At 41.2% G+C, this 19,576-nt stretch overlaps 1 protein-coding gene across 9 annotated transcripts in view; it reads left to right on the forward strand.

The window, feature by feature from the left end:
* PTPRT (protein tyrosine phosphatase receptor type T) overlaps nt 1–19,576 on the forward strand; it is a 740,387-nt gene that overhangs the window by 7,949 nt on the left and 712,862 nt on the right. The gene's annotated exons all lie outside the window — the stretch shown is intronic.

A 19,576-nucleotide genomic window follows, 5' to 3' on the forward strand; every position in this document is an offset into this window, starting at 1 on the left:
TGAAGATCTGAGGCACTAAATAAGTAAAGTGTTATTTATTATCTAGCATAGCACTGGGGAAACAGAAAAGGGAGGGCAGCATGGACCTTATGCACCTGTGAGGAAGGCTTAGCAAGCAGAGAAGAAGAAAACCCCAATAAGAACGAGCCTGTTCGACACTCAGTCTCCTGCGTTTCTCTTTCTTTTTTAATTAGTCCCTATAAATTAATTCAGGGCCAGCCACTTGATTTCTTGTTTCCTGCTGGGACTGTGGGCTTGGGACTTCAAGCAGAATCCAAATGAATTCCGTCTCACAGTTCAGAGTGGTGCAGCGGTTATAAAATGATTGAGCTTCTGAAGCAGTGCATGGATTTTAAGGAGGTGGAACCTGGCTCTATCCCTTGGTATTTTGAGTTCCATCTTCCCGAAAGGCTGTGGAATTTGATGGCTGATGATGTGTGTGGTATACGCTGTCCAATGAGGCTGCTTGAACAGCCTACAGCTCCTGGCTGAGAAAAGATGTTAGCAGAAGTTACTTTGAGCCTTCTCTTTACGAAAAGTATCCCATGCTTTGTACTTTGCTGTCAGATGAAATTTCTTCAGATCTGACCTCTCAAAGGAAAGAGTGAGTTCACCATGGCTGCTTCTCATTCACAGCCTTGTCATGATCCTGAATTCAAGCCAAGATAGTGACAGTATGTAAAATCTCGGAAGAGCTCCTGGCTGCAAGTGAGTTGGCTACAACCTAGGCTTTTAAAGGTGTACATGGAACAAAGACGAATTGCTAGCCTGTCTGCTCTCCATAACGTTGTAAAGCAACACTTACTGTAGTGTTATCTTGGGCTCTGATCCTTCTCTCTCCTCTCCTTGAAGTCGGTGGCGGGAGAAAAGGTCCATTGATTTCAAGGGGAGCAGGCTTCTGCCTGGTACTTTGGATATCTTTGCTGGGATTTCATGCTTTTGACTCTTGCAATCCCACAGGATTAGGATTTGTTGTTATTTAATTGCCCCATGTCCCAATCCACTAGAATTAAAGCCAGGCACTCTGGTAATGCCGGCAGAAGACCCACAGATGTGCAAACAGGGTGACTATATTTTGCACATTCATGTTCAGGGTTTTCCCTTATTAGTCAAAGCAGTGGGGCTGGGAGTGGCAGTACTAACATTTTTTTTCTTAATTAAAGGGAAAGATGAAAGGGGTGAATTCTCACAGGGAGCGTGTGAATGGTAAGAACCAACTAGGGGAGGCAGGAGGAGAGGGGATGGAAAAACTGACATCCCGTAGACATATGTTAGATTGGAATCACAGCAGCATTCAGTATGTGAGCAAAGAGAACGTTCCCATCAGCCAGATGGGAAACTGTTCTCCATGACACTTCATTTCTTCAGGACACGGATTTTCTGTTAACATTCACCCACTTACATGGTAACAGCATAGAGTTTATTTTGTGTTTCCAATATCATTTGAGGTGAGTTAAATGCTTTGATGGGAGTAATTATTACTTTCAAAGTTGTTTTGGAGGCCCTGTGACAGAGAGTCTTGTACACCTGACACATCTGTGATTTTAAAAAAAAATCACTTCTTACTTTGAATTAAGGTATACAACGATCACTAAAGCCTAAAATATGTTCTGTAGTTAATCCATTCACATACCATCTAATCTAGCAAGTGGAGTTGCTACCCTCCTCTCAACACAGCATTGTACATGCATATCCCCACCCCATCCACAATAAGTTAGTGTCCAAAAGTTTCCTTGCTGTGGGTTTTATTTTGTTCCTTAAGAACAATGGAGCACAAACATTACCTTCAACTGGCTATTTTTAGGTTTTGTATGAAAGACTTCCTGTCTTGTATCCTGTATCCAGTATTCTGTCTTCTGACAGTGGCCGATGCCAGGTGCCCCAGAGAGAATGAACAGAACAGGTCATCATCAAGTGATCCATCCCCTATCGCCCATTCCCAGCTTCTGGCAAACAGAGGCTACACTTCAGAGCAGGGTTTTGCATCCCTGCCCATCTTGGCTAATAGCCATTGATGGACCTATCCTCCATGAACTTATCAAGTTCTTTTTTGAACCCTGCTATAGTCTTGGCCTTCAAGGGGAGTCAACAGACAGAAAATAATGTCCAGGGTTCAAACTGCAAAAAACAAATGGGATACTGTTCCTGGGGTCCAAGGATTTTGAGACCCTATGCCCCAGCTTCTGATTTCTTCCAGCTTATCTGCTATCCAAAATTACTTGAAAAATGACATCTTTGAATAATTTTTTGACCTTTAGGCTGAAAGCCAAGATGTGGTGATAACTTTGAATATACCAGTAACATCGTAGAATTTCTGTTCTCTAACTGGATGAGTTTATCTCCTGGAATCAGGTCTTCACTATAAATATTCATGTTTACAGATTCATAATTCACTTTGCATGAATGGCCTTCATTATTTGCTGAATAGAGGCTGCCAGCGAACTTGTTTTCTAGAATATCCATGACAAGCAAAGAAAAGAGCATCTCAAGCACAACCAGAGTGAATTCGCTTTCTGTTTTTGTTTTGGTGTTTACTCAGCTCTGTTAATATTCCTATATTTACTCTGTAGTTGCGTGATATTTATTTTCCCGTAATGATTAAGCATGAACACGTAAACAGCAAGGAGTTGATTCAGTATTTTCACTCTTTTGAAATTTGGTATTATCCAGTGCCTTTCTGTACCCTAGTAGGTCATTGTAATAGTAGCAGAATTGAAAACCTCAGTGGATCCTTCTGCTCTATTCTCTGAGGTCAATGCCAGGCAGCCCAGGTGTGAGCATATAGCATCAGATGGCAGCCCAATAAAATTAAGCATCTAGAAGGCAATCTGTCTGTCAGCGAGCTGAAGGGGACGGTTTTTTTCCTCCTCCCTAACCCCAGCCCCCACAAAAAAGCAAAATATTAAGTTTGAGAGAGATACTTTTGTTCCCTCCAGGCCTTGGCTAAACAAGGCATAACATTCTGATCAGAAACACCCCTTGGTCAGTGGCTTCTAGTTTTCTGCCCTCTGCCTCTATGTCCTGACTGCTTGTTGCCAGCACTGACTCATTCCCTTTAGGGAAATGGATGTTGCTGAAGCAGTGCTAAGCCCATTGCTTGGGTCCAGCTTGTGAAAGCATGGAAGGTAAACAGGCAGCCATGGTTGTTTTGCTTGCCAGAAATCCAGACATATTGCATATGACACACACAGAGTTATTGCCAGAGATGCTGCCTACTTGGACGCTTCCTAGTTAAAATGGACCCAATGTTAAACTTTTGTGAAAACAAGCTTTTATAAAACCTAAGACGAATAGAAATGTTTCCAGAAATGAAACAGTTTTCTTTTCACTGACATTTTCCCTGCAATGACTAAAATCAAAACATTACAGCACTAAGAATCTGACCCTTATGGAAAACCCCCCTGTAGAATCTAGTAGGAAAACCCCCTTGTAGAATCCTATAGGTTTTATTTTAAGCTAGCCTATAGCGAGTCTTGGAAGAATTTGATTCGTATTTTTTATAATTTTGATGGATAATATCAATGTTTATTGTTAAGTATTTTTTTATTTTTATCTATTTACATTTTCACAGTTGTGGGAAATTATGGGGATCAGATAATTATTTAATGACAGTATATGTTGAGATTAAAAAAGTGAAGCCTTCATACTTGTTAAGACACAAATTGTCAATATCACATGTCAAAGTCTACAAGGTAAATATCCTTAAATCAAACTCTAATAAATTCTCAAGCAGCATTTTTTCTTACTTTGCTTAGCTGTAAATTTTGATGATGATCACAAAAAATATTTTTCTTGAGGTTGTGCGTGAATGGTGAAATCATCATTTACCAACAAAAATCTAATCCTTAGAATTTATTAAGCAATTTCATCCTGCTATGAAACTCTGTGTTGGCTCAAAAACTTACACAAATGACATTTCTCTTCATGTTGTTTCTACAACAGAAACTTATTAATTTTCTATAGAACCTTCTTGGGGTCACCACTTCTAAACTCTGCAGGATTTAGTCCCATAAAAGGAACTTGAAACTGATTATAAATGGTGCCATTACTATTTAACATTTTTATATGCAACTATGTTGAAGCCCTATAGGGCTAGGCACTGTCCTAGAAAATGACAATCCGAGTCTTAGAGTCCAAGCTGAAAGAGATGCTAAGAGTAATCAAAGAGCATAAATGTTGACAATTAGATTGGATCTTAGATTATTTAGAAAATAAGGTCTTTCAAGTAACATAAGCTTTGTGTTTTACAACACCTGATTTTAAGCTGAAAATGTCTCTTTAAAGCAAATGTACCGTTTTATTAATTTTTTTTTTCCTGGTCAGTTCGATTCCTTAACGCAACTCCGTCAGCTCGTTGACAGGATTTTTCCTTGTTACTGGTTCAGGTTTTGAACACTCTGGTTTGGATTCTGTGATTGCTGTGTCTATTAACAACTGTCTCTCCTAAACTCCTTGCAAGGACTCAGATGGCATTTGTATCTGAGGGTCACTGTGCATATTAGCAGAGGTCAGCACATGGTAGAAATCAGCAAAGGGGTGGCAAGCTCACAAATAAGGAAACATGCTGTCCCTACTGGCACAGATTAACCCTAGAGCCTGAGAAAATCAGACATTATGGAGAAGAGAGGGAAATAGACTCTGCATAATTAATTGCCCCTAAATGAACTTACAAAGCAAAAAATATCCCTCCTAGAAGAATGTGTTGGGTTTTTTTTAATATAACATATCTACATATGTTGTTTTATGTGTGAAGTAATATACCTAGTCTGGAATTACATGGACATTTAGTAGAACTACAAGTGTGAACAATGGGTACTGGGCTAGATGGACAATTGGTCTGACCCAGCATGGCCCTGGTTATGTACTTGTTCGTTGATACAGTTCTAGGAAATATACAAAATGTTTAGATGCATGCTTACAAACAATACTATGGGACACAGTATTGATGCTGTTTGGAGGTTTGTCCGCATCTAAACAAGATCTCCCACATTTTTTTGAGGTCTACATAACTCAGAGGCTGTCTGTGCTGATGAGTCACTGAAAGACTAGAGAAAAGCAAACATGGTGCCAATTTTCAAAAATGAAAGAAGATAGCTTTATGGGATGTTAATTCCCAGCATCAAACTTCTATCTCTAGCAGAATAAGTACTGAAGGAAAAAAACATTCAGTGCTTTATTGTGCAAGGTACCAAGTTCTGCTGTGAAACGCTGACTGTATCCTCAGCTCTCACTGACTTCAATATACGTCTGGGGTACCTGACACTTTGCAAGATTGAGCCCCTTGAGAGTATTAGCAATAAGTAGTGTGGGTTTTGAATAAATCTTGCAAGGCAAGCCTGATTGTACAAAAAAAAAAAAGTGGACAAAGGGAGTGCAGTAGGTGTATTTAGATTTTAGTGAAGAATTTGATTCTTTTCCCCATAACAATATTTTCAGTTGAGTGAGGCTGTCTGTTTGGATGCTGCAAGCAATACACATAGATCCCGGTCCTATTTATCATCTTCCTTAATGTTCTGGAGAAGTAAACAGCATATTTCATAAATTTTGCCAGATACCTAATTGGGAGGATTGCAAATACTGATGAGGATGGAGAAATAATAACAAGGTGCCTAGAGAGGTTACAATCATAGGCAGAAAAAACTAAAGTAGCTGCAGCTGGGGAAAATGAAAGCTTCTGTAATATATCCATGGGAAATAAACACACACTTATATTCGGTGGGTGGGTGGGAACCTGAAAGGTGTTAATGCTGGGACTTAGATGTGAGAGTGCACAGCAATTTAGACATGACTATGGAATTAAATCTAGCTGCAAAAAGCAGCCTATACAGTGTTAAGCTGCATACCCAAGAGGGAAAAATAGCCCTTCTCTACATGGTGGTTGTATCACTGCACCTGAAAACATTGCTTTCAGCACTGGGAACTATATTACCATAATTGACAGATTAGAAGCTCAGAGTATGTCAAAATGATCAAGGGGCTAGACTTGTGAGGAAAGATTAAAAGAGCTAACTATGTTTAGCCTGGCTAAGTAATGGCTGAGGGTGGAATGGACGGGGGATGACTTGACAAATATTTGAAAGATCTGAACACTAAAGAGAGAGAGAGGAATTATTTAGTAGGCATGTAGAGTGATGGGATAATGTTAAACAAGTGAAATTTTAGGTGAAGCATCAGGAAAATCTTGACACTGAGGTGGGTAAGGCTGTGGAATAGTCTCCCAGGGATGTGGTGGAAACCCCATTGCTTGGGCCATTTAACTTTAGACTGCTTGAAAGAGTAGAATATGCAATACAGGGAACAATTCTGCACTTACTGGGGAATTGGACTGAAATATCTAATGAGTCTTTGTTTCTAAGCTTATGCCTCTCTAATAATACTAGCAGGCCCCAATGCTAACATGTCTTTTAGTCATATGTTTGCATGATCTATTGATGTTGTTTTGGGGGGCCAGCATTTGAAGAATGACAACCACTCACCCTTCTTATTAAAAAAACAAAATATAAATATAAAGGCACTCCTGCCTTCTTAATAATAACCCTGCAATAACAAACTAGCATGGTTGAATCATGAATAGAGAAGACAAATTTAGCGAAGAACTCTTCAGTGTCATTCTTATGATTAAGGGGGATTAGGAGCAGCAATAAAACAAAATTGTCATATAACAAATATGACGATGAACAACACCTTACTGGTGTCATTTCAACTGTTTTAATTCATCTCAACTGAAGTCCACAGAGGACAGTGGGAGTATTTCCTTTGACATCAGTAGACTTTGCATCAGACCAACAATTTCCTCTGTTTATCCACTCATGCAATATGTATCCTACATAGACAGACTATGTTAAGAGAACATGTACACCCTTAATTCAGCCCCCTTGTGCATATGCATTATTACGATATCCTCTTAATTACATGAGTACATTGTATTTTCCCCCACTAGCTCCCTGCCTCATTCAGTGCATTGGATGGACCTGCTGTAGAGATGAATCAGGGTTGTATATTGGAGGAGGCTATTGTCTGTAAGACCCCCTATTTCATTTGTTGCAAAACTTGGAAGCTGTGTAGTGAATGCAGCAATGATGGCAGGAAGAGAATGGAAAGTTCTTGTGTGTTGACTGGCAAGTCACTTAAACTAAACTTTCTATGGGTGGTCACTAATTGTGTGTTCCTCATTTTCTGGGTGCTTGGTTTGATACCTTTGGAGCTGATTTGCAGAAGTGATGAGCGATCACAGCTGAAACTGAAGTCAATGGGAGCTGGGCTTTGTACACTCAAATGCTGTATATGCAAAGTACTCTGAGGAAACCTAGGTGCCTCAAATTGGGGATCCAAAATTAGTGGACAGTTTTGACTTCCATCTCTTTGTGCCTCAGTTCCCAGTCTGTAAAATGGGGATGGTAATGCCCCTCTCCTCAGAGGAGTGTCATGCAAATATATTAGTTAATGCTTGTGAAGCAAGCACCCAAGATAAACCCAGGAGGAAACTAATTATTCTGTCCTCAGAGCAGGGTTTGAAATGGTTTGCGGTATATAAGGCATAGAACCACATGTTAAATGATGAGGATAAAACAGGATATTGAATAGCTGCTCTTTCAATGAGAACAGTCCATCCTGTATCGTGAATGAGCAGGGCTTCTGTGGAAAAACTAGCAAGTGAGCATGTAATTAAGTACTGTATTAAGCACCTGGTGGGGGTGTGGCTGGTGGTTTAATTAAAATTACATATGTAATCTTAATTCTGGCATTTCCTAATTTTTGAGTGCTCAGCTCTGCAGCCTTAGCTTTCTTTTAACATAGTGTTTTTATTTATTTATACATATAAGTATTTATAATATGATACAGAAAGATCCTGTTTGTTCTTTAACTAAGAATTTTCTACATGACACCTCATGGTGTGACCGTTTTATACCCTTTGCCAACATCTTGCATGCAATTAATGTCATCCTGTGTTTTGTTCACCTTCGCTGCAATTGTAGAAAGCTGTAGGGAGAAACCAAGGCTATTACAATTAAATTGAGTAATTGATTATTCAAATCCCATTTAAAGAACAAAAAAGAGGCAAGAAAACGGATTGTGTTGTTTCATCAACTAATTCAAGGGGACTCAGGTCTTCAGAAAATTAACTTGAATTTCATTCCTTATCTGTTATTGTTTTGAGCATTTAAATTATTGCCACAGTAAGAAGTACAAATAATGAGTTCTTTCCAAACTTGTTCTTTTTTTTTAAATTATTATTTATATCCTCAGGCTTCCAATTTATTTCCTTTGTTCTCTTATTCCCTTTTATGACCAATATGTAATATCCATCCCTTCCTCCCGCGTCCAGTGTGTTTCGTGTAATGCCCGTTGATTGCTACCATGTTATATTCTAGAAATGAGCTGTGTTTATAGCAGCAGTGGGATGTGCCTGGTACTCTTATAAAATGTACCTACTAACTATGCAAATCAGTCCATGTCCTAGGGCCATAAAGGTGGTTGAATTTATTTAGTATCCCTTCAAATTCTCCTATTTGCTGCAACAATAGTATGTGGGGGAGGAGGGCGCATTGGGGGAGGGAAGAGGAGAACGGATCTGAATTCAACATTTAAAGCATTTGTCTGTAACTTTTTTTTTTTCAAGCAAGATCTACTGCTTATAGGAAAGAGAATTTCTAGTGACTCCTTCACTAAAATCGTATTTGTTCAGATGCTGGGCTGTGCTGCACCTCCTTTGTGCCACACTGTCAGTTCAAAGTTGCATTAAAGCTGGCATGACTAGCTCTGGGAGGATCATTCCAGTGTAGGGGGAACCTCTGATGTCGTAGAATTGCTGTAGCAGCTCTTACACTGCTTCACTCCTCCTGGCTGGACCTTAGCTGCCACAGTTGCTTCTTGGGGTTTCGGGAAGTTTTGTTACAAGTTAGAGAACTCTTGTGAAGATGTGGGTCAGTCATTTTGGTAGCTTGTCTCATGATTGCAATAGAGTAGATCACTAACGGTATGTCTACACTGCACTAAAACACCTGCAGTTGGCCTGTGTCAGCTGACTCAGGCTGTGATGCTTTAAAATTGCAGTGTAGATGTTCAGGTGTGGGTAGAAGCCTGGGCTCTGGGACCCTGACAGGCAGTGGTGCAAGTAGATTTTAACTCTTACCTGTATGGTACTGCTCGTGCCCCCCGTGTCCCCCCAACCTCCCTTCACAAAAAAATGTTCCCTGTCCTCTGACGGGGCCGTACAGACTCCAGACACAGGGCTGTACAGACTCCAGACACAGGGCCGGCTCCAGTCACCAGCGAAGGAAGCAGGTGCCTGGGGTGGCCAATGGAAAGGGGCGGCACGTCCAGGTCTTCGGCAGAAATTCAGCGGCGAGGCCTTTATTCCCTCCCTTCCACTTTGGCGGCAGCTCAATCGTTTTTTTTTTCTTTTCTTTTTGCTGCTTGGGGCACCAAAAAAGCTGGAGCCAGCCCTGTCCGGAGATGCAGCTGCGTGGAAGGTCTGGGGGCAGTGCAGCTGTGTCAGAGGAGCTGCCGGCACGGGGCGCTGGTTCCTGGGAGCAGCGGCCCAACGCTCTGCTCCTTTCGCCACTGTGGTTCCCAGGAGAGCCCTGCGGTTCAGTGGATACCGATTTCTTTCCGTGGATATCCGCATCTGCATGTATAAATTTGTATCTGTGCAGGGCTCTACAACTAATTCTTGAAAATGTGTCTTTCCAGTATGGTGTACTGGCAATAAATGTCTTAATTGTGCAGAGTACCTGACAGTACCAGCTTACTTGCACCACTACTGCAGGTGGGAGTGTCCCAGAGCCCAGGCTCCAGCTCGAGTCTGAATGTTTATGCTGCAACTGTATAGCCTTGTCGACTGAGTGCCCATGAGCCTGGGTCAGCTAGCACAGGCCAGCTGCCAGGTGTGTTGTGATGCAGACATCCTAAGGGACTGAAGGAATTGCAGTGGGTTAATGCAGTCTCACCTCTGCAGATCTGGATTCAACCGAGATTTAGGTCACAACAGAAATAAAGGTTGTGGTGTTCTGGAGAACTGTCCACATCAGAAAAATGACAATGCAACAACATCCATTCCTATGTGCTTGATTGTCTTTCCCTTCTGGAGGCTCACGATTGGAACAGAGAATGGTGGTGACTGAGAGGTACTAGTAGTCTGTGCCCTTGAGAGACAAAGGAATGGAATAGCATGGGGAAATGCAAGTTAGGATAGGTGAAATTTGAGGCATTTATATGGTGCTTGACCCTGACCACCCCCCCCCTTTAGTCTCATTATTAATACCTTTACTTTAAATTTTAACAGAGAATAAATATTGAATTGCTTCTGCTGTATTAAAATATTGTGCACCATGAACACATCCCTCTTTTAGACAAATTGCCTTAATTCCAAAGAGATCCTGGGGGAAGAAGGTAGTGTTTACACCAATATTATATATCACAACTAATCAAGTTCAAGCACATTATCTATAATACATGTAATTACATGGGGGACAACAATTTAAGAGTAATACATTCCAGATGAACATGAATCAAGATTTTCCACCCCCCCACCTTGCTTTTCCCAAGTCTCACTTTATCATACTTCACCATTAATTAGTCTTTCAGAATTAAGTCCATTACATCCCTCTCTGTGTTCCCAGTTTACCTAGGAGGATCAAAGGTTTCTCTGATTTATAGTGCTTCGGTTTTGCAATCTCACAGGTGCAAATGAAACCTTGTGTTTTTTAGCTGACCTTTTTAGGTTTTGAAAAAGCAGTCTATTGAACATAGCATATACAAACTGGGTGAGAAGCATGCTTCTTCATAAGACTTCCTGTTTACAAGAATTTACACAGTGTGAAGCAAACTCCAGTTGCATATAGGTAAGCAATGTTTAGATCAGGGCACTGGGAATTGGAAGCCCAGGTTTCTGACAGTCTCATTACCTTCAGCAAGTAAATCTTATGGCGCCTTGGTTTAGCCTTTTGTAAATAGTCTATACATTGCTTTTCTATCTCCCAGCGCTATTGGGAGGCTTAATTAGCTAGCATTGATAAAGCACTTCGAGATCTCCTGATGGAAGGCACTACAGGAGTGTGAAGTATTTTCAGAGTCTGCGACTTGTTTTTATTCTCCAACAGTGGTAAATGCTGGTACTTCAGAAGGAGGGTCTCTGCTGATGTCAGTGGGCACAGATCCAATGAAATCAACGGCGCTGAATCCATTGATACTAGAAAATAATTTGGCTCATGAAGCCCAAGTAATGCACCTAATTGTGCCATATTTTGTGGTGATGTGGATTTTTTCCCCTCATCTCAGGTGGTGATCAGCTTATACGTTGAAGCATGAAGGTCGTGTAATTCTGTGTTGGTACTAGCATGGGCTGGAAGTTGTCTGCCCCAAATATGGTACCTGTAAACCTACAGAGAACTGGGAGGGATGTTTGGGGCTGGTCCTGGAATTTGAGGGTGGTCTGTGTGTTTACAGAGCTTACTTTAGGAACATACCAATAGTGCATGCACACATGGCTCTTCCTTGTCTCTGTGGCCCTCAGAAGGCCAAAGCATCTGAGGTCAGAGAGGCAATAATGTCTGTCAGCTCTTGCCTTTCAGACAAGTGGAACATGGAAGGGAGGAGAACCGCAATAACCACATTGGGAGCCACTGGGGGAGTAGTGGCAACTTCACAAAGACCCTCATGGAGTGGAGCACAGTGGAAACCTGTTAAAGAGGGGGTGAGCACAGGAGGTTCACTGAGGGAACTTTATGGGATGGGGGCATTGAGCACAAGAGTGTTTTGGTTGGGAAAGTGGAGGAGGGGGACTGAAGGAAATGAAGCTCTCCCATCCCCAAGAGGGGATTCTTGCACTTTCTCTAACAATGTTAGACTGAGCGGTCTTATGCGTAGGACCTTGAACTGAATGTGTTGCCTAGATGCATTCCCTCCCTCCCTTGGTGCAGACCTGTAATTCGCTCTGTAGGTCTGGGCTGTGTATGTCAACTGCTGCCTGCAGGAACAGATTGAGTACAGGCTCATGCTGCTTTTGCAACATAGATATATGCCCATGCTGGGGACACAGTTCCAGTGAGCCAGAATGTGTTTGGGTGGGTGCTGGAGCCCACCTCATCCCAAGGATGATGTATAGCAGGCAGCAGATGTGTGTAGGCAGGGCAGATTTTGACTTTCAATAGGTTGGCAAGATGTCCTTTTAAGAAGGACGCTGTGATTGCAAGCACACAAATGCTGGTAAATGGAAGTTTTGAAAGGCTGTTGAGGATGGATTGTGAGGTGAGACCATGCTTTTAATTTGTGCCTAACATACTTCTACACTGCAGCCGAGAAAAAGGTTAATGCATTTCTTCCAGACATTGGGGGCACTTCCAATGGACCAAGGTTATTCTTCTCTATTTTGTCACAAAATAAACAGAAATTTATGTGCTTCACCGTCTACCACTTTATTCAGAGACACTCCCTTCAACTTGATGTATAAATGAAGTGTTAGTCTGACATCTGAGCTGCCTCCTTTCCCCTCCTCCTGCAAATGACTAGGTGGCTCCTGTTATCTCTATATTTCCATCATCTATATTTTATATGGAGCTATAGAGATGCCTGTAATTAAAGTTGGCTAGTACTTTCCACTTTCTATAAGTACAGATAGCTATTTCTCTCATGGTTATTGGTAATAGAATATTTATATTTTATCTACACACACATACACACACAGCACATTTTTTTCCTGTAGATCGACTGATCATGTATATTTAGTCGATATAAAATACAATTTTTTTCTCCTGGATTGTAGTTGGAGACAGTCGATGTGCAGGCCACTAATTCCCAGATGTTTCTTGTCTTGCTAGATTTCAGTGTGTTTTGTCAAATATTTGGCTTTGCTGAGCAAGTTGGCATATTCTATTAGCTCAAGCTGATTTACTGTCTCAGTGCCGTCCGCTTGGCACAGAAAGGTAATATTCAGTGTGTCTGTGGGGATTATGTTAAAATCTTAGGAAAAACATGTTCAGGTTTTTGGTGGTGGTGGAAATAAAGAGGAGGGGAAAAACATTTTATTACTGAAATTTCTAGTCAATGTTAGTTCAGAGACCACAGGACAGATTTTCAAGAGAGCTGGGCACACCCAGTCTGGGTGAGATTTTTCAAAAGAATTGAGTTATGGATCATCAGTTATGGATGTGCAACTCTCTTACCAGTCTAGAGCTTAGTGTCCAGGTGGCTTTTGTTGGTGGAATCACATTGCGGATACGTACGTGGAAATTCTTCAAACAGAAAAATGTAATCAGTGATCTCTGCTGGTTTATGGAATGGTGAATTACTGAGTGCTGGCTGCCGTTCAGCTTCTTCGCCACACTCTTTTATTGCAAGTGCTACTACGAGGCAGGGGAGGTTATTTGCTACATACAAGGGGAAAATTGTAGAGAGAAAGTTTTGCTACAATATTGCTGGGTTTGCCTTTTTATTTTTTATTTTATTTGCTCATGACCTAGAAACAGTGGAGGATCTTTTTAAAGGGGAAGAGGAGCATGTTCTTTCAGTCCCAGATTTAGAATTAATGAGGGGAAAACTTAGAAAGTGTAAATTACTTCATATTACCTATTGGCTGTCAATCCAGAACTATCTCTCCTCATCCCAGATCCAGCTTCCATATAGCTGCATTTGACTGCACCTTTTTCTATACACGCGTGGCTTTGTTTGTACTTTTGGTTCCCAGTACTTTGTTTCTATGACATATTGTCTTTAATAGAAACCAGCTTTATTCTCTGAAACATCTATGGTATCTTCTGTCTCTTGGCTGCTTCCCCTGCTTGATGATACTATTTTATTAAATTGTGATTTGCTAAACTACAATCCTGTGACTGCTTGCGAGCAGTGGTCTGCACAGGACACATTTAGTAATACTTTTGCTATGCACATTGAACAATGGGAAGGGAATCTATTTGAAGACTGGCAGGCATCGGGCTAACTTCGCTGCTGCTACTGTGGCAAGCATTTGGATCTGTACCGGTGATTCTTCTCTTTTGTTGAAGAGTGGGTTTGGGTGCCTCTGTGCAGGTCTGAATTTATAGGAGCTGTCATATAATATCACATCAGTGGTCCATCCAGTCCAGAATCCTTCCTGTGAGAGTGGCTAGTATCAGATGCTTCAGAGCAGTGTTTCTCAACCTTTTTTGATACCCGGGACCGGCTTGCTGCCTTCCTAAACTGTGTCAGGGAAATCTCGGGGACATGGACCAGTCATTGAGAAACACTGCTTTAGAGGAAGGTGCAAGAATACTGGAGTCTACAGAATATTCTAGCTACGGTGCTACTCCTTCACCTCTGTAGCCTACCACACATTTTATGAGTGTTCTTGAGGGTTTGCATTGCCACTTTTTCCTATATGTGATCAAGGACACTGGCTAACCTCCTTCCAGTACTCTGTGTATTTAGCACAATATCACAAGCTTTGTTCCTCACCCAAGTTTGAAGCATTGTCAAACCAGAGCTAAGCAAACTAGTCACTGTCAATAATTTATGCAATGAGCTTTGCCCTTTTTTCTGTTCCCTATTCATCCCCAAGCAGACTTTTAATATTTTTTACAAAATAATTTCTATTTGTAATTGTTCGCCAAAGAGTTTATGCAAACAAATTTCCATCTGTGGGTTGTTTCCAAGCAGTTAACTCTGATCCTTTGGGGTACTGTAGTCACCTTAGCCACATGCTATTTTTTCTGCTCTCTAATAGGATGACTAAGAACTATTAAACAAAGCTCTTACTTGTGGCAAATACCCTTGTTCACCTGTGAATATGGATACTTGTAGAAATAATAGCCATTCTGAAAAAACTTGCTGTAGGCCAGCAAGTGGAAATAGGTCTGGACATGGACAAAACCAACTGCAGTTTGAAATTTGAATGAATGTTTGTGATCACCATGTCACAGCTTGCACCCAGCTCTAGCCCAGACGTTGTATACTATCCATTTGTAATGCTCTCCCCTTTCTACCACTCACAGAAAAGGAAAACCTTATCTGTATTTCCCAAACTTGGGGAGCTCCAGATTAGTCTAGGGAAAGCACAAAGCAGAAGAGAACATTGCATGGCCCTGGGTCTGCCCCTCTTCAGTGCAAGTATATGATCTTGGACCGGGGTAAAGCAGGAGGTGACTCTCTAAACACCATCCACCTGATGTCCCTGATCGCATTGGAGCCCCTAATGAAGCTGGCCACAGAAGTATTTCATGTGTTCAAGGCCGCAGGATGAGGTAGCAACCCTCAGGCCCAAGCTGCTTTAGTTTTCTTTCACTGCTCTCTGCTCACCTGGAAGAGCATTTGTTTGCTTCTCCAGGCAGCCACCAATGGTGAGTGGCTTGCAGCTTCTTCCTGCATCGGCAAAATGGACAGGGCAATCAGAAAACAATGGAATAAATATTAGGAAGAGAGAGGAAATTGAGAAAAGAAGGGCAAAAATGAGCAGAGGTAGAAAAGCACAGGAGAGAGTAAATGGACAGGAAAATAATGATGGCAGCAGCTGAGGTGGGGCATAAGACGGGGAGATACTGACCCACTAGTCCGTCCCAAAGGTTGGAAACCACTGCCTTACACTCTGGGCTGTGTGTTTTCATAAAGGGCCATGTTCCAATCAACAAGGGTTTAGGAAAGGAAGGGACTTTATATCCCTAAGAAATTGGAAGAGGGCTGGGACCAGCATTACTTAACTGTGCTGCTTGGTGACTTGCTGCTCCATAGCTAATTTAAGACCTCCTCTTTCAAAGATTTCAAAGCAGCGCTTGTACAGACTTTAAAGGAAATGCTTTTCCTCAGTTGAAGACTGCTCTGTTGAGCATCTCACTTTTCCCTAAATGAGCTTTGAAAGCTTCCCCGGTTTTGCACCTCTTGTCCGAGCGGCGCGTCTGGGTGGGAGGCAGACCTCTTCCTTGTTGATAAATGGACTGAGACTGAATTTATCTGTCAAGCCACTGCAGCGAATCCTTAAATCTGGTGGTTGGTGGAGAGGGAGGAGGTAGCAGGGAAACAGGAAAGGTTGCAAAAATGAGAGCGAGAGAAGGGAAAGAGCCAGAGGGAAACTAAACGTATCGGATGCCATGGATTGGATAACTGAGAACTGGAGAGCTACTAATTTGCGTTCTTCCCATTTTACTATGTGGTTCTGGTTGTTACTAGGAAGGGACATGAGTTGTGATTACCATTATATTACGAGGAGGATAGTGCATGTCTTGCATCCAATCCAAACATAAATTTGAGGTGTCTCCAGATTTTAAGAAAATAGAGGTAGCGCGTCAGTGCAAAGAATACACCTGGGGTAAAATTTTGACCCCATTGTGGTCAATAGGAGTTTTGGCATAGACTTCAATAGGGACAGGATTTCACCCCAATGGGGGTTGGTTCTCTCTCTGAGTGCTTTATACAGCACCACCTCCAAGGGATATCTTTCCAAAGTGTGGTGGTAGCTAATTCACCAGCTTTTTAAAAGAGAGCTGTACCACAGACTTTTTGTCTTTTCCTCTTTCTGTTAGGTTTATTTCCTGTGGATTTTGCATAAGGTACAGGAAAGTCTGTCTTGTGTTTTATCCACACAAGGTGTTGCAGTCTTAATATGGCAACATTCTTGAAAGCCAAATTCTGTAAGAATTCTGTAGCAGTGTGATACCAGGTGATTATAATGGGCTATAACTTATTTGCTTATAGGTCAGTGTGTCTGAGATTCCAGTTGCAAAGTCCCTTTTAAATTCTTTTTGTCATTTTTTAATAAGAAGCCCAGAGATGCAGAACTTTGTTTAATGACCCCTGATCTTTGGTAATGCCCCTTTCCTGATGTTAATTAGGGGCTCGTGTACGTTCCCTGCAGTTCAGACTATGGGGGTATGAATAGAAATGCGCACCAAAGTACTGTGCTGTAACTCCTCCCTCTGGATGCTGCGGGTGCAAACTAAAAGATTCCTAGTTTGCATTAGCATAGTCCTTTTCTAACAGGGTAGTCCTGTTCAGACAGTAGCCTGAACTCAGGGGCAGTGTAGACATACAGCAACTCCCCACTTAACGTCCTGTCGCTTAACGTTGTTTCGATCTTACGTCCCTGCTTCATTACAGAACATGCTCGTTTAAAGTTGTGCAGTGCTCTCCTATAATGTCATTTGGCTGCCTGCTTTGTCCAAATTTCCCTGGAAACCTAACTCCCCCTATTTACATTAATTCTTATGGGGAAATTGGATTCGCTTAACATCGTTTTGCTTAAAGTCGCATTTTTTAGGCACATAACTACAACATTAAGTGAGGAGTTACTGTACCCTAAATTGATATAAATTGCTGCAACAACCTTGTGTGCACATGATTATTTTAGTTGGAGTGACTTACATCTAGGGCCAGTTGAAGAAATGTTGTCTGAACCATATTCTTTCAACTGCAAAGCTTAGTGAAATCAAATTTGATTTAGCTGGAATTTCATTTTGGAAGAAAACAAGAGGAGGGACGAAGGAGGGGCATTCCAGTGATGTTGAAGCATCTCATTGAAATGTCTTGTTTAAAAAAAAATGAGCTTTTTAACTTTGAAATGGCTTTTGTATTATTTTGTCAAAATGAAATGACTTGATTGACCCAAAACAATTTTTCTTTGCACAGAGTTTTGAAATTTTGGTGTATTGTTCTGATTTGGAACAAAGCCAGATTTTGAAATCTCAAAATCCTTTGCAAAGGGGAACTTATGTCCTCTGCACAGCTCTACTTATCTCAGGTTACCGTAACCTGATAAGGAATTCAAAACAGAATGCCCACAGAAGGGCTTGCACTGATTTAATTATATCAGTGTCTACACCAATTGAGTTAAATTGGTACAATTTTCACATGCAGCTCAGGCATTAGATTTCTAGGGCTAACTTTTCAAAAGGACTGCTTAATTTTGTCCCCGATATTTTCAAGTGCATCTACTGCATGTCCAAAGCCTGAGAATGGGTAACTGGGCATCCAGATCGTAAAGCTGGGTGGTGTCACAGGTAACCGCTTTATGTGTGCGAAATAGCTGTATTTGCGTAAGCAAACAGACATGTTTGTAAGTATGGCAGGTGCAGATAAAAGGACCCTTTGAAAGTGCACCCTTGGAAGGGGGGAGGTACCCCACAATAATAATAACAATAAAGAGCAGCACCTGATTTTGCAGATTCCTTAGTGGGTTTGGGGGCAGGGAGATTGAACTGGACACAAACTGGGCTTTAAAAGCAACCTGGTTGGTAATTTTGGGTTGTTCCCTGAGACCTCTCTCATCCCCCTCATGCATTCTCATCTCTTACCCAAAAAGGGAAAAATTTCAAATTCTGTGTAGAAAATCAAAAGTAGCAACTTTTAGTTTCTTTTCGTTGCTTGAGAATAGTCGTCCACGCTAATGAGCTCCTTCATAAAAATGATCAATCCCCTTGTTCAGAAAACAAGGCCACAATTTAAAAGAAACACCCTGTAGCCAGTTCTGCACTTCATCTCTCTCATTCCCCTCCTTTCCCAAAAGCCAGAAGTGATTTGAACCAAATTTTCATTTTATTTTAATGTAATGAAATTTAAAATGCTTGAGCTGTTCAGGATCCCCAGAATCATCTGTATTTACTTTATTTGGCTTTTTAATTTAAAAAAAATCCCCTTGTCTTTGTTAATTTAGGAAAGAGAAAGCAAAGCTGTGATTTTTGTGTGTACATAGTATAATGCAGAACTGATTGTTGTGTTGAATGGGGGTGAAAGGGAGGGAAGGAGTTGAAGCCCCTGGGAGGCTCTTAAGAGGTCATTTTAGTTCTAATGGAGTTTTTTAATTGATTAAAGACCTCTTAAGTAAGCTCAATGACTGCATTTTGAATTCCTTTATTATTAATTATTAAAGGTAAATTACAGTGCTTAAAAGAGAGGCTGTGGAGAGATGGTAATTTTAATGAAATAGACCAGAGAGTCATTTTGGGCAAGGTAATTATTTAAGGAGGCTGGGATGCTTGGTCGGAGTGTTCATTTAAAGTGGATTAATTAGACTGAACTCTGCCTTGGCCTATCTTGCCCTTTTGGTATTGCTTGAAAACAAAACACAAGTGGAATTTTGGGTAGGGTCAGCTAGTCGCAAGTCGGTGCTGGCCTGTCTCAGTCTGACTCATTTAAAGGTCTTACCTTTTTAGTGGCTGGCATGTTCAAGGGTTTGATCCAAAGCTCCTTTTGACTTGCATGAGCACAATCCATGAGGATGCTACGACACCATTTGCAGCTTTGGTTAACATAGTTGAGTCCTAGCAGATTTTTTTACCAATCACTCTTTCAGGGGCTTCTATCATGAGCCTGATGTCTTTGTTTACAGACAGCAGCTGGAATTGTTATTAACAGCTCAACAGGTAGCCCACCTGCTTCTCAATGTAAAGGTCCCCAGTTCAACTCCCAGCCAAAGATGCCTTGTAGTGTGTTGATTGTGATTCCTCATGCTCTGTCAATATTTGGTTTTTGTTTTTCATTTGTTGGATTATCGGCTTTCTAAAAAAAATAAAGATTTGTTCTTCCGCATGTGTGTTTTGAGAGAGGCTGTGATTGTTTTTTCAACCAAGCACCCTAAATGCATCCAACTGTGCTTTTCAATTCAATTTATGAAACT

Source organism: Caretta caretta, chromosome 13 (genome assembly GCF_965140235.1).
Source record: "Caretta caretta isolate rCarCar2 chromosome 13, rCarCar1.hap1, whole genome shotgun sequence".
Lineage (NCBI taxonomy): Eukaryota > Metazoa > Chordata > Testudines > Cheloniidae > Caretta > Caretta caretta.